This window comes from Puntigrus tetrazona, chromosome 2 (assembly GCF_018831695.1).
Source record: "Puntigrus tetrazona isolate hp1 chromosome 2, ASM1883169v1, whole genome shotgun sequence".
In the NCBI taxonomy this organism is placed as follows: Eukaryota; Metazoa; Chordata; class Actinopteri; order Cypriniformes; family Cyprinidae; genus Puntigrus; species Puntigrus tetrazona.
Window position 1 is genome coordinate 17,569,125 of NC_056700.1, and position 15,730 is coordinate 17,584,854.

The 15,730-nt window shown below is 37.1% G+C and overlaps 1 pseudogene; it reads left to right on the plus strand.

Annotated features, from left to right (window-relative positions):
• Positions 1-645: 645 nt before the first annotated feature.
• The window catches only part of LOC122327242, a 39,768-nt pseudogene continuing 24,683 nt past the window's right edge, over positions 646-15,730 (plus strand).

The window sequence follows — 15,730 nt, forward strand, 5'->3', positions numbered from 1 at the left end:
TTGTGAGGCAATATATAAAGAAAAAGTTTAATAATAGGACTTGGCAACATATCTCTTATTTTTTTTTAACATTATTGACCAATAATTTCTTTCCTTATTCACTTGTTGTGTCTCCACAAAATGCATAGTTAACAGTATGCTCCGTTGTCCACTACAGAAGAAAATAATGCTCTGTTTCTTTGTAATTACAACAGAAATTGTAACAGAAAGTCATATTCCAGTTGGAAACAGAATGCCATTATGAGATGTTTATTCATTACAAAAATGAATAAAACAATTTATTTATAAATGAATAGTTAGATTTAACTTAATATATAACTTCAAAGATTGTCATTTCATTGTGGTTTAGGTGTGCCTTCAATAGATTTGTTGTTTACTTAAGACACACCCAAGCTTGTCAATGCTAGTGATTACTGAGTTCTGTACTGAACTTTCAAAATATTCACACAGGCCAAAAAAAAAAAAGAAGATGCTAGCTACTAATATGGCTAATCTGTGTGGAAGGCATATGAAGAGTAACATTATCTAAAAGGAGAAAATTCTTTACACTTTGACGGGGTATATATATAAATAGAAATATGATTTCTGAAGTATTTTTGTGTACAATTTCATGTTCTGCATTTCTCTTTCTTCCGAAAGGTAGCCATGAAGACTCCGGCTCCCCTTCAGACTGATCTGAAGGCGAACACCGATGCCAGAATACAAAGAAACTATAGCAGTTCAAGGCTGGAAAATCGCTTTCTGTCTCAAGCTCCCTCAGTGTTGTCCCAGCATCAGCACACATCTCCATCCTGGGCCAAGCAGACCTCCATCTCTTCACAATGTCCAGCGCTCCAGCCAACCAGCCTGTCCTCCACCATGACCACCTCCTCTCTTCTGTCATCCACAACGAAGAGCTCACTATCCTCATCCTCTTCTCTGCTGAGCACCAAGAATACCCTCCTAATGAAGCCTTCACTTCATCTTCCAGTCCCATCCTCTCTAACCTCCTCTTATTCCCATAATCCTTTACTCTCTTACTCCAAAATGTCATCCAGTGCCGCCCCACCTGTCTGCTCCTATCAGTCACCTTCAATGGAGAATAAAACTTGCTCAAATGAAAAGAGAGAAGCTGAAGACATGCATTTCACACCTGAAGGGCTGCTGGGAGCAGCATCTAGTGAGGAACCTAGACAGGTATAGAATGATTTCCCCTTGCTTTATAAAACTGCAGGTTTTTCTAAATTATTTTATTCACTTACACAAATTTGTATTTGTATTAATTAAAACTCCAGCACTTTTAACATAATGCTGTTTCTTCAAATTTGTTTCTACTATTAAAAAAATCATATTTGCTGCACAGAAAGCACATTATGATTATGTATGATTTTAAATGTGCAGCACTTAATTTAATACTTGTTTTTTTAATTTACAAATACCTCGATAAGACTGGTATTTTCTTGGGAAATGCATATATATTTAATTATAGTCTCTTGTTTATCTGTAATCTTAACAGTATGCCATACGAGAAAGCATTGAGGAGGATGACCAGATGCCTGTTTTGAATATGGATTTAGATGGAGAGGGGGAGCACACTTTAGCTCCTCATGAAGAGTTTGGGGTGCTTGAAGCAAGTGAGGATGAGCGTCTTGTGGAATTGAGGGAGAGAAAGGTGAGTCGAGTGAACACAGTTCAGGGGTTTGTGTGAATCTAAGTAATAGTTAATACTGTGCTAGTAATAATCACAAATTATTTATTTTTAGCTTTGTTTATATGTATTCTTTAGTTATTATATTTAGTGTCAGTGTGTGTATTTCGTATAAATAGTAATGTGATTTCTAATACAAATATTCTATACAAATTTTCAGCAGCCATAACTTCAGTCTTAAGTGTCACGTGGTTCTTTAGGAATAATTCTAATTTGCACCTTTGTTGCTAAAGAACAAAAATTAATCGCTTGTTGTACTCTCAATTGTAAGTCGCTTTGGATAAAAGTGCCTGCAAAATGACTAAATGTAAATATAAATGTAAATGTAAAGAAACATTTCTTATTAAATTAAAAACAGCTTTTTTTCAGGATTCTTTGAAGTTCAAAAGAACAGAATGTATTTAAAATGTACATTTATAAATGTCTTTTCTCACTATTGATGAATTTAATGTATGTTTGCTGAATAAAAGTTTTAATGTTTTTTTTTTACTTAACTACTTCAAACTTTTCAATAACATAGGTGCATCTCTAAAAATGTGAAGTTTTAAATTTGTATTAAACTTTTGTATGAAACTTTCATATATATTTAGAGCTTACAGCACATAAAAGTCAAAAAGAAGTGGAATGAAGCCTCTTATGAAACAGAAACAATGTCAGAAGCATCTTAAATGGGCTAAGGAGAAAAAGAACTGGACTGTTGCTCAGTGGTTCAAGGTCTTCTTTTCAGATTAAAGTAAATTTTGCATTTAATTTGGAAATCTGGAGTCTGGTGGAAGAGTAGAGAGGCACAGATTCCAAGCTGCTTAAAATCCAGTGATGATTTGAGGTTCCATGATGTAGTACCAGTAGAGGTGATGGTCCATTGTGTTTCATCAAGTCAAAAATATGTGCCTTCCGTTAGGTGAGTTTGGAGCACTTTATGCTTCTGTCTGATGACAAGCTTAATGAAGATGCTGATTTCCTTTTTCAGCAGGAGCTTAGCACATGCCCACAGTGACAAAACCTCTTCCAAGTATTTTGATGACCATGACATTACAGTGCTTGATTGGTCAGCCAGCATGACTGACCTGAACCCCAAGGGGAATCTGTGGTATATTTCCATGAGAAAGATGATGAAAAACAGTCGATCAAACAATAAAGACAAGCTGAAGCCTCAGTTGGATTGTGAAAATCCAATCTAAGGCTATATGTAAAAGTTTACATTTTTAAAATACGTTTTTCACAATATTCTATTGTTTTAAAGACGCACATGTACATGTATTGGTTTAAACAATTCTTAAACCAGATGACGAATAGATCAATTTCAACTGTGATCGAATTCACAGTTCTTTTGTTTGTCCTTCAGAACAACCTGCTGAATATGGTGTGCTGCTCCCTTGTCAATAAGAGCTGTACCCCGGGTCAGAAGGACTGGGATAAGAAGAGAAGTGTGTGGGTCACTATTAAGGTTCTGGCCACAGAGATTACCACAGAAGACACTGAGTTTCTCCTAAAGGTTGTTTTTTTGACTGTGTGAGTGTGTGGGGGCTATGTTGTCAAGTGTTAACATATAGTTTTGTGTATTTGTATTGGTTTTAGGTTATGTGTATACTAGGCAGGAACTAAACATTCGTATCACAGCCAACTTCCTGCTGGCACTGGCGGCCCATCTGCCTGGTTCTAAGCCGCATTTGAGAAGGTATTTTTGTGCTGCTGTACAACTGCCATCTGATTGGCTGGAGGTGGCAAGAATCTATAGCACGGTGAGTTTTAATATTTGTTTTAATATATGTTACTGCTCTAAGAAATTATCACCATATTTGTACTCATACCGTATTCATATGTTGAATATGGTTTTATCATGGTAGTTTAAATAAGGATTTTGTTTTTACGCCTACTCTATTCTTTAGTTTTTTCATGCCTTTTAAATGTTTTTGTGCAGTGTTTCAGTAAATCTTTACCTTCCTGCCTGAAAAAAGCTCTGTCAGATAAATTTAAGCAGTTCACTGAATATCAGCTGGCGAAATACAATACACGGAAGCATCGCTGCAAACACAACAAGAAACAAAAGAAAGGAGAGGTAATGTATCAAAAACTTTTACAAAAAACATTTACATTTTTAAGACATAAAATACCAGATTGTGTTGCACACCAAACTTAATTTCTTTTTAGACTTTCATTTCACATCACTTTAAAAATACTCTTCTTTCAGAAAATCTCTGCTGAACAATGGAAAAAATGGGGTGATCTTGTCAGAGTCGATGACTCCATTCTCAAAAAATATGTGAGCTTTACTGTGTTTGGTTTGATGTGTTTGATATCACATAACATTTGTAAATTACTATTGTACATTACTTCTTCTGAATATCTTATGATACAGTTGGAGAGCCAGAATCGTACTGTAAAGGATAAAAAACAGAGTGAATTCAACCTTAAGAAGATGATAAAGCGCCTTCACATCAAAGAGTCTGCAGAACATGTCATGGCCATTCTGGGAAAAAAGTTAGTCCTACAAGTTGGCATATTTGTCAATATTTTTTTATAACTGATTGCTTGGTCCAGTAACTTCCAGTCATAAGTGAGTATTTGTTGTCTGTCTGTGCATGCAGATACCCGAGTGATCTGAAGGCCTTCTCGCAGTGGTCTTAGTGGGGTTTGGGAGAGAGAGAGAGCTGGAAAGCCAATGAAACTTAAGCAGCCCGACACATGGGAATGCAAACTGAGTCAGGAGGGAAACAAAGCTGCCACCTGGGAGAAACTCATCGGTGTGGAAGAAGGACATGCACTGGGTCCATAACTGGATTATAGATTGATTATTTACTCAGACATAAGTGTATGGTGTTTTTTGTAATTGCAGATGGAAAATCTCTTCCTTTTATGGCAATGCTGAGGAACCTGAGGAACATGATCTCTGTGGGCATCAGTGAGAAACATCATACTAAGATCCTCAACAGACTGACCTCCAAAGTGAGTGTCTCTTAATTCAGTCTTTTGAACACTGAAAGGTATATAACATGATGAAAAAGTCATTTACAGGTTTAGTGTGTTTCTTCTTACAGAATGCTGTAATCCAGAGCAGACAGTTTCCTTTTCGCTTTCTGTCTGCATATAAAGTCATTTTGGAGCTCAGTAAATTTGGTAAGTTATGTTAAATTGCAATATCATTTCACAGTAAAACGATAAGCTGTGAAATGATAGATGTTATATTTTATAGGACTATTATGTATTTTAGGAAAATAAAATATTTTAATTAGCAGAATCCACATTAATCTAAATGAGAGAGCACAGTGTCTTCAATAGACCTGTACCTGAGGAAGTTTGAGTGACCTTTTCTCCTCTTTCAGCTGGTGGGCCTGCGGTCAAGGTGCCAAGCTTCAGGGAGGTCTTACAAGGGGTTCTCAAGAAATTGCCAAAGAGCAAACGGTTTAAACAGTACAAATGGGAAACAACAGCACGAAAGAGACTGAGGATTACAATGAGCATTCCCTTCGTCTGTCGCTTATTTAATACCAAACGCAATCTCCTAAAAAAAGCAAAGTGTGTATTTCTGAATATCAAGTATAATAATAAAGAAATCATTTACATAGTATTATTATTTTAGATCAAAATATACTTCTATAATAATAAACATTATACTATAATAATTTAGTTCATTTTACTGCTACATTGATATTTTACTGCTTCATTTTTTGCAATTTTGTTAGTCAGAGGCTGTATACTCAGGAGCTTCTGAACAAGTACTGCTGTGCTTTGGAGAAAGCGCTCCAGATCTCCTGCAAGTATAACATCCCGCCTCTCCCAGGACGCACTCTTGTGATCTGTAATACTAATTATTCAGAGGATCGGGACTGGAGTGGTGCAGCTGATGTCTGCTTGCCCCCTGAAAGCACAGAAGACATCGATGAGAATAAACTCTCTGCATCGGTCAGTTAACAGAATCTTATTGTTTCAGTTATTAGCACCGTACAGCTGTACCTTTATATATTTTTCAGAGTGACTGACTGTGGATTTGTAATTTTGTTGCATATTAGAAATTAGGCTTCTAGTATAAATTAAATTTATTGTAAACTATACGTTCTGCAGGTACAAGAAGCTGCAGTACTTTTATGCATGATGATTAACTACTGTAGTGAAGATTCCCGAGTCATGCTACAAAGACATGAAGGCCTCCAGGAGGTCAAGGTGAAGTCTGACATCATTTTGTATAATGTGAGACAAGCAATGAAGCAAGTGCAGGTAAGAATTTCCCTTTTGTTGCGAATATACAATAAATTACAGGCATGTAAAGTTACATATCCATCTTGTACTCTAATGCTGTTTGATGTTGTTCTTAAGTACATTATTTTTTGATAATGTGCTTTTTTGTTTTATTCTCTTTGTCTCTCTCTGTCCCTCTTTCTCTCAGGATTTGAATGATGACAGTGTACAATCTGAATTCATGTCTCCTTCAACGCTGTTCACCAAGCTAACTGAACAAAAGACAAAGGTGTGAGCACCTTATGTATTTCTGCTCATTCCAGAATGTATTACAGTTATTTTGCAAATGACATGTCTGTTAAAACGTCTCCCCCCACAGCTGGATCGTATAGTTGTGTTTGAAAATAACTACACAGACAGCAGTTTAATGTCAGACATCAATGACTATCGGCAAGATATCAATCGTGATGCTGTTGTGATAGATGTGCTGCTTGGAAACATGTATGTTTTGTGAAACTTGTTCTCCATTTTTTTTCGTGTCTGCCTATTGGATTTGAAATGTAGCAAAAATTGTTGTAGGTGCAAATAAATACTATATTGTTTGTTTTAAACAGGTCTCCAAATGAAAATGTGAAATACAAACTGAGCTCCAACACTGTAGAGCTTTGGGGGTTTAGTGAGCAGATCCTGAAGTAAGATCTTTACATGAATCTTATGTCGTGCTAAATATATTCTTTCTTGTTGTTAGAAAGAGATAGATTAGGATCTACCACATATTTACAACATCTGCAGTTCTTTTACAATTTCTTGAAAATCTTAAAGTTGCGTTGGCAAAATGTTTTGAAAGATGTCTGATGCTCACAATGGTTGCATTATTTAGTCAAAACAGTAATATAAAATATTATCATTGCTCCAGTCTTCTGGGTCACACGATACATCAGAAATTATTCTTTGTGCTCAAGGAAAAATATAATAATTATTATTATAATCATTGCTGAAAAGTTTTTTTTGCTGAAAGTCAGTTTTAGTATATATTTTGGTGTATTTTACTTCTTACTACTTTACTTGTGAATCTATTCAGTGGCTGGAGTTTCAGATGTTCATTAGAGTTGTTCTGTGGTCGTAGGTTTGTCTCAGAGAGAGGCTCCTCGAGGATGCTGCAGCATGTGGAGCACATGGACAGAGTCTATAACATCCCGCCACCACAGGGTCAAAAAACTGAACCTGAGAGAACCGCTGAAGTCCTCTCACTCCCAGCAACACCAAAGTTTAGGTTTAACTATTAAAAAAAACTTGTTACAGTAAAATGTCAGTCACTTTATGTTGGGTGACTGTGGTCCAGCATATATTCCAGTTAAAACCAGACAGGAAATAGTAAATAAATCAGTCTCTTTTCTCTCTTTTCATAGATGGAAGGGTGTGCGAGTGTTCATCTCTTCTACGTTCAGAGACATGCACGCAGAGAGGGATGTTCTTGTGCGTAGTGTGTTTCCTGAGCTCAGGAGACGAGCCGCTCCTCACTACCTCTACCTGCAGGAAGTGGAGCTGCGCTGGGGCGTCACAGAGGAGGAGTCTAACCGTGCTGTGGAGCTCTGTCTGTCAGAGGTCTGTCGCAGCCAGCTGCTGCTCGGGATTCTGGGAGAGAGATACGGCCTTGTGCCGCCCCGCCCCTCCCTAACTGAGCTTCTCAGTACAGCTGGGTAATTACGTCTATTTGTCTGATAGATGCTTTTTTAGAAGTGTGATACAGGTGATTAATGTTTTAATTCAATGCTTAATGTTAACCAGACTTAATGTTGACCAGAAGGTTGCAAGGTAAATTATAGAGGCAAATTTAAACGCTACAGAAATTTGAGGATATGAAATTACTATTATTATTTAAAGACATTAATACATTAAGCAAGAATGCAATAAATTGATTAAAAGTAAAGATATTTATTTAACATTAACATTTAACACCTTTCTACACAACACAGATTTTTTTGAGGGGAAGCACAAATAAAAAATTTATAAAAAGTGCTCAATAAGAAGTGTTTTCATGCTTCTTTCTGCCAGCTGAACTCTGAACCTGATGGGTTGTCCATCACTGAAATGGAGATTCGACAGTTTCAAGCTCTGTATCCAGACTCTGCCCAGAGCCGCATGTTCTTCTACTTCAGGTCACCTCGTTTCACCAGGTATACATTTATTTATTATTTATCTGCTGATTGAATTCATTTTGTAGTTGACTGACGACAGCCTACGAATTAAATAATGGAAAATATCAACTGCAGTAAATACAGTACAGTACAGTACATCACATGACCTACTTTAATGTGTTTGTATGTTTAGTTCGGTGCCAGTGGCATGGAGGACAGACTTTGTGGCAGAATCCAAAGAAGCTGAAGCTAAAATGAACAGCTTAAAAACATGGATCCAGAACAACGACTTCAAAGTGACAGAAAAGTGAGTTTAGTTCCTTTGTTTTGTCAGCACAGTGAGTGTTCTTGTTTTTACGTTTGCACTGCTTCATATTCTCCTAGTTATCCCTGTGAATGGGGTGGGGTGGTGGATGGAAAGCCCTATCTGAAAGATCTGGAGAAATTCAGGAGGGCAGTGCTGGAGGATATCTGGGAAACCATACAGCAGCTCTTTGTGGAGGTCATGTTCAAAATGCATGAAAAGAAGAGTTTTTATATGTTGCACTTTTTGGGGGCCACTTAATTGCTTGAAATACCAATATATCAACTGATATGGATAAAAAGATATACTGAGTCTGATTTTAAAATAAATGGCTAAATTTAAAATATATATTACTTTTTTTTTAATTCAGTACTCTGAATTAGGATATTCTGCTTTCTACATATTCTAAAATCTGTCAGCTTTGGACAATTACAGTGTCTCAAAAATCAGACAGACAACAGATTAGGTCTCACCTTTTGGACTAATTAGAAATTTAGTTTTCTTTTCTTGTTAATCTATTTGTCATGACGTATGGACCATTATATACCCTCCAAAAAAAAAAATTGTTTTTGCTTTTTGCTTTTTTTATTATTATTATTATTATTAATTTGTCAAGTAATTTTAGAAATTCCTTCATCACAAAAATGTATTTTCTTATTTTGTAGGAGACAGATGAAGATGTGGATTTAGAGATTAAGGAACAGGAAGTGCATCAGGATGCCCAACAGCAGCAGTTTCACGGCAGGGCAAAACTTATTTCTTTGGCTACAGAAAAAGTTCAGGAATGTCAGCAAAAAGGAGGAATTCTGATGGTTGAGGGAAATCCTGGAGAGGGAAAGACTGTGTTCATGGTAACTGTACATTTTATAAATAACGTTGTTTTTGGGTATGAATCTTTCTGAACCAAGATCTTAATCTAAATATCTCTGTGTCATCTATTTTTATTAAGGCTGCCCTGGCCCAGGCACTCAAATCCTCTGTCAAAAACAGAAAAGCCCCTCTGTGTGATGTCATATCCTACTCTACAGATGCTAGCCAGTCAGCTTGCAGTGTTGAGCAGCTTCTTCGCTGTCTTGTTCAGTGGATGAGGAAAAGAAAAGAAGATGTGGAGTTGCCTCCAAACACATCTTATAAGTAAGGAAGTATCTGATGTAAAATGCATCGTTTCATGTCATGTTTCAAGTCATTTTATAATTACTGTCTTATTGTACTACAGAGACTTGTTGTCTGACTTCCACTTGAACTTGAATGACCGGAACAAAGAGCCACTAGCATTGCTTATTGATGGGGCGGACCGTATACATGACAGTAGAGGTCAAAGGGTGTCAGAATGGATCCCACAGCACATCCCTAAAGTAAGAGAGAGGAACATGCACGCATAAAAACACACAAACACACACACACACACACACACACACACACACACACACACACACACACACTTACTGTAAATAAGTAAAGTTACAAATGAATAAACTTTCTCATCAATCTGTCACTGTCCTCTCAGGGTGTCTGTTTGGTCCTGGAGTGTTACTTCAGAATCATCCTACAAAACACTGTTAGCACAAGAAAAGGTACCGTGTCATTTCCCCTGGGGCAGCTATCTTTACCTGACAAGAAGGAGATTGTGCAGAAGCAGCTTGTTGAGTTTGGAAAGAAACTGAGCGATTCTGCTTTCAATAACCAGGTGAACCTGATTATTTGCTGTTTGAATAATTAAAGAAAACATTTATTTTTGGCACGTCTAGTACAATTATCATTGTGTTTCCCTTTAGCTTCAGACACTGCTGATGAAGAAAGGCTCTATGAGTCCACTCTACCTCCATTTGGCCTGTGAGGAGCTTAAGAATTATGCCTCCTTTGAGAAGGTAAATAATTTTTAACATGTTTTTTAGTTATCTACAATGTTATTTTGCAAAGAGGTGTAAAGTTGAGCATAATATTCATAATGGAGTTTGTCATTTAGATGAAGGACAGCCTCCAGTCTCTTCCTCAGTCTCTTGGTGAGCTGGTGCAGCACAGTCTGCTGAGGCTGCAAGATCAATATTGCAGAGCAGGACTGGGATGGGCATTAGCTACTCTTGCCATCAGCTCTATTGGTAAACACACTAGTATTTATTGCTCCACAAGAACCAATTGCTTCTCTTGCCATCAGCTACAATGGTGCAAGACATTGAGCTTATTTCTCTGCAGGAACTTATTTAATTTAATGCAGAATTACATTATTAAATTTGGCTCAGGATTTCAGGGTTGGTATATTGGATTGAATTTTTTTAATTAACAAATTAATTTTTTTAAGGCAATTAATAAATAATATATTGGACTCAGAAGATTTATGACATTATTTACATTTGTTTTGTGCAAAAATATTTTGCATAACATTCTTTTAAAATTGGTTTTAATTGAATGTATTGAAAACAAATATATTTCTTGTCACTTTCTTTCACAGGACTGCGGGAGAGTTCACTCTACACTATACTGAACATATGCAACGATTTAAACTCCAGAGGTGGGCTGGTGACCTGGCAGGAAATTCTTCATATAGCAAGGCATCCAGAGAGCCGTGTTCCCATGGCAATATTCTCTCAGCTGGCACAAACTTTGCACAGGTACAGCCCGGTGAAATATAAAGACATAAGGAGAAACTATTATTTTTGACAAGGAATAATTTGTTTGGTCGTTCTTCTAATGTAGCCTGATTGGACCGTCCCATGGTCAAGGCTCAGATGACCTCCTAATTTTGACCCATCCAGAGGTGAAGTCAGCCTTTGAACATCTGTATCTGTCTACTGAGGAGAGTAGAACCAGAGGTCATCTGATAATTGCAGGTAAAACAAGATACAAGTAAATCATGATGCATTTTATTTGTTTTATACAATATTTCTTAAAGGCTTTGGTTTTAGCAAGTTTTTTGTGTGTGTGTATATGTGTGAAAAAATGTATATCTTTATGCATCGGTTATTTATGAGAATTTATGTGGTTACACAAGATTTTTTTTTTTAAAATACCATTGTTTTAGACATTCTCTAATTATTCTGATAACCTTTTTCCCCAGCTCACCTTTGGGTGCAGTCAAATCCTCAGGGGAAGGACACATTTCTTCACTCTGATGCTGATATTCTGTCTCAACTCCCTGCACACCTGGTCAGTGTCCTCCTGCTCTCTTCTTGGATAGTTCAGCTTCAGAGACCAGTGTGAGGTTATAAAACTCAGAAATGTCTCTTCTCTCTCTGTGCTCAGATGGGCAGTAATCAGTGGGAGCCTTTGTGTTTTCTGCTGTCCAGTTACTACTTCCTCTATGCTAATGTGCGGCAGGGGCTTATTCACCAACTTCTGGAAACCTACATTTTGTTTGGTAAGAGAGCTTTAAAGCTTTTAATTTAAACAGTAGTATGTTCTTTATATATCATAGATTGTATTGATTGTTTTCCTTTTATCCATTAAGGCCAAAAATATGAGACCAATCAGGTGCAAGCTAAAAGATCAGCAGGTATTTTACATTTCTGTTGTTGTATTTTTATAAAAACCAAAGTACTTGAAAAAGTACTTAAAATAGTTTCATGTTCATAATGTGTCCTCAATGAGTTAGAATGTGTACTGAATATACAAATCACAATTTATGTAGTAAATCCAAATTCATATGTGTTTTTCAGATAACATGAAGGATTTTAAAGACTGTCTGAGTTTTCTGAGCGTCACAGCCTTCTCTTCTCCCAGTGGCCTGCTCTCTTTGTACAAACGGCTCTTAATGAACCTTGTGACAGCTCTGCCCATTTGTGGGCAGAAAGCATGATGAGAAATGGAGGAGTGCATGCTGTAAAATGGTTAAACTACACAGATGCAGCACAAAAGAATCCAGGTACAAATAATAAATATAATTAATAGCATAATTAAAAATTATTAGCATGTAATTGTCACATTCTGAGTATAAACAATCATTTTATAAGTTCAGGGCCCATATTTTTAAAGGTTCTAGGAATCTTCTAAGAAAGCTTTAATATTTATATGTATGAGTCTTAGCATTCATATAAATCATAGCTTGAACTCTCATGCATTTTGTGCAACACATTTCTCCTCCCCATTTCCTAATATTACTTACATACCTTTAATTTTTTAAACGCCATCAAGTAAAAAGTTTTACATTTTTTTAATTATCTGTTTAATTTTCTTATTTGAATTCCATTTAATTACATAGACCTGATCGGACTTTAGCCCTATCTAGAGCTTCATGCCAGAATTAACTCAATCTGACCTAATGACTTCATTACCACATGGCAGAGCTGACTGGTTCTGACCATTCAAATATCATCAAAGTCAAACATTCAAAATATACGACTAGAGTTTGCTGTAGCAGTTTTGCAGCGCGCTTCAGAAACTCCACCTTTCCCAGCTCCACCTGTATAGATGTGCTATGAGGTGATTTATGTGAGCTGTAGGGGGTTATGTCATGTATGTAATATTTTCAACAGTATTGTTTCTTACATGCTCAGCAGCATGTTGTGGATGTATTTGCAGTAGTAAGCCTCTTTCTGCAGCTAGCATAGGCTACTGTCCTGTTTTTTTTACAGAGCTGTCCTACGTAATTGCGCTGAACACACTCTAATATTTGTGCTAAACGTTTTCAGATCAGTGTTGTAAATACAATTTAACCACTGATTTTTAGTTATGTCTTTTGGAAGCATAAAGAATGTAGCTTCACTTTCACTGAAAGTCTCCAGAACATGGCACTGGCAGCAACACTACTGTTTTTTTCTGCTCAGTAAACTGGTTTCTACCTTCCACTCTGAGCCGAGTTGTGTGGCTGTGAGTCCTGATGGAAAACTTATAGCAGTGGGGACCGGAGACGGAACAATTCACTTCCTGCATACAGAGACTGGACAGGTGGCAGTTAAGCATAAAAAATTAAAATTTTTAAAGATAATTCAGTGGAAATTAAATTGGAGCTTTTGTATTATTTTTTGCAAACAGGAAGAGAAGTCACTGATGAGCAGCGGTGATGGCATCTCCAGATGCATCTTCCTTGGGGAGGAGCTTCTGGCAACAACCTCGTTTGATGGGCAGGTGGAGGTGTGGGATGTTGCGAATGGTTGCAGGTCATTTTTTTTCTGGCTAAAATGCATGAAACACAAATGAAATAAGACTAACCTGTGAAAAATATTCCATCATATTAAGAACTAGCCAGGTGAATGCTCACACCAACAAGATCACAGGATGTGATGTCAGTCCAGACAGAAAACTCTTTGCTACTGTCTCACTAGACTTAAATTTGAAGGTAAAAGCAAGAAAAAAGCTCTGATTATTTCTGAACTACATGTGGTGTTGTGCTGTTGTTTTGAAGTATTCATCATTCATGTGGCTGTACTCAGGTGTGGTCAGTGCCGAAGAGCACAGAAGTGGCTTCTCTCATGAATCCTTCTCCTCTGAACTGTGTGAACTTTGACCTTGAGGGTCAGCTCATGGCAGTGGGGTGCTGGGATGGAGGCGTTCGGTTGTGGAACTGGCTTGAACAGAAGAACGTTACGGTGAGGAATGACACCAAAGACATGTTATTAAAATAAAATAAAATAATTTGTCTTCTCCTTAGACTCTGTTAGGTCATGAGAGCTCGGTGCGGAGTGTGTCTTTCTCTCCCTGCTCCTTCATGTTGTGCTCAGGCTGTCTGTCAGGAGAAGTGCGGCTCTGGTCGGTGACAGCAGCTTCTTGTGTGGGAAGTTATCATGCTCACCGCGGCTCCACGCAGTCACTAAACTTCCTGCAGGGAGGAAACCTCTTGCTGAGCGCTGGACATGACAGTGTGGTGAGGAACATTATCTGACAGTCTTCAGTTCTTAGATTTTGTTAAAGTGATTCACTCTGCCATGCATCCTGACATTTATTATTGACTGTATATTTTTCTGTCTAGGTTCATGTATGGTCTGGTGGTCTTGGGAAAACTATTGCTGTACTGGGAGAGGAAAAGGTACTTTTATGTTCTTAAATAGAATTGCTTCCTATTTTAGTATTTTTACTATTTATGAATGTTAATTCAGCCTGAACAGCTTGATTTATAGACTTCAAACTGACTTTTTTTTTGTTTGACATTAATTCTGTCTCTGTTGGTCTTTGTAAACTTTTATTTCTGAACTCGTTTGTGTAATATTTATGCATGTTTTAAATAACTTAAATTTAGGAGATTGAAGTATTTGAATTACAAAGAATTTTAAAATTCAGATTTAAAATGAGAAAATCTTCCATCAATGCCATTAGTCTTCTGATATAATGCAATCTTTAAAGTGCAAAGACGGCTCTGATTTATTTCATTTCCTGTTAAAGTTTAAGCTTTCTTAAAACATCAACAATATTATTTTACCTCCTTGTAAGCACAGAAGGCTTCAAGACTTCAGGACATCCAAATAATTTTAGTTAAGTACCTTTTACAGATGATGTTATTTAATCATCATTTGCAGATACCATCACTGCAGCAACAAAAAGCGCACTAGACATAGAAATGAAGATGAAGCTAATGCTCTGTTTGTGGCTGTAACTGGTGAATATGCTGCTGTGGGTTATCATGAGACGGTATCAAAATGTTCAATTTAAAATCAGGTAAATAAACATTTACATCCAGCATCATGTCAACCTGAGTGCTAACATTCTTAAACTGCTTATCATTCAGTAAATATAGAGTAGAACCAAAACTCATCCCAAAATGCTTTGTGCTGTAGGAGAGAAGGTTTGGTCCAGTAAGGACCTCCCAGTGTCCATGCTCTGCCTCATGTGGATGAAGGTCAAAGAAACAGAGCTGCTGATGTCGGGGCATGGATCACCGTCTCAGAGTCTGGGAAAGACAAGGAGATAATCCAGAAAAGCTTGTGCTGATAGGATCTTTTGGTGTGCAGAAGGGACCTATTCTCGCTCTGGCACAAAACTCTACCTGGCGTGGCTTCAGCGTCTGGGTCAGTGTATGCAAAATATTTCAGATGTTTAACAGTTTTTGCAAACTCACTTGATCTTATTTTTACATTCAGATTACCTTTGGGATGATCTTTTAATGTAATTTTATTTCATATTGTATGTTTCTAAGTATTTTGAATATATTTTGTTGTATTTAAAATCTCCTTTTTGTTTTAGATGACTTCACTATTGCTCTGTGGTTGAAGAATAATTTGACTTCTAAGCCCTGGATTGACCCAAAGGTGATGTGTATTCTGAGAGAGGTCACAATGGAGTGGGTCACATGCCTTGCCTTCAGTCCTGATGAGAAAGAGTTGCTCTCAGGAGGGAAAGATCAGGTACTTTCTCCACTGAGAATGTATTACTGGAAGAAATGGAAGGAAACACCACATTTCTGTCACACTCATTTTAAACCCACTCTTTTCTAATAGGCTTTGATGATATGGAAGACAGTCGCTTCTCCTCCAGTTCTTTCCAAGACAATTTCTAATT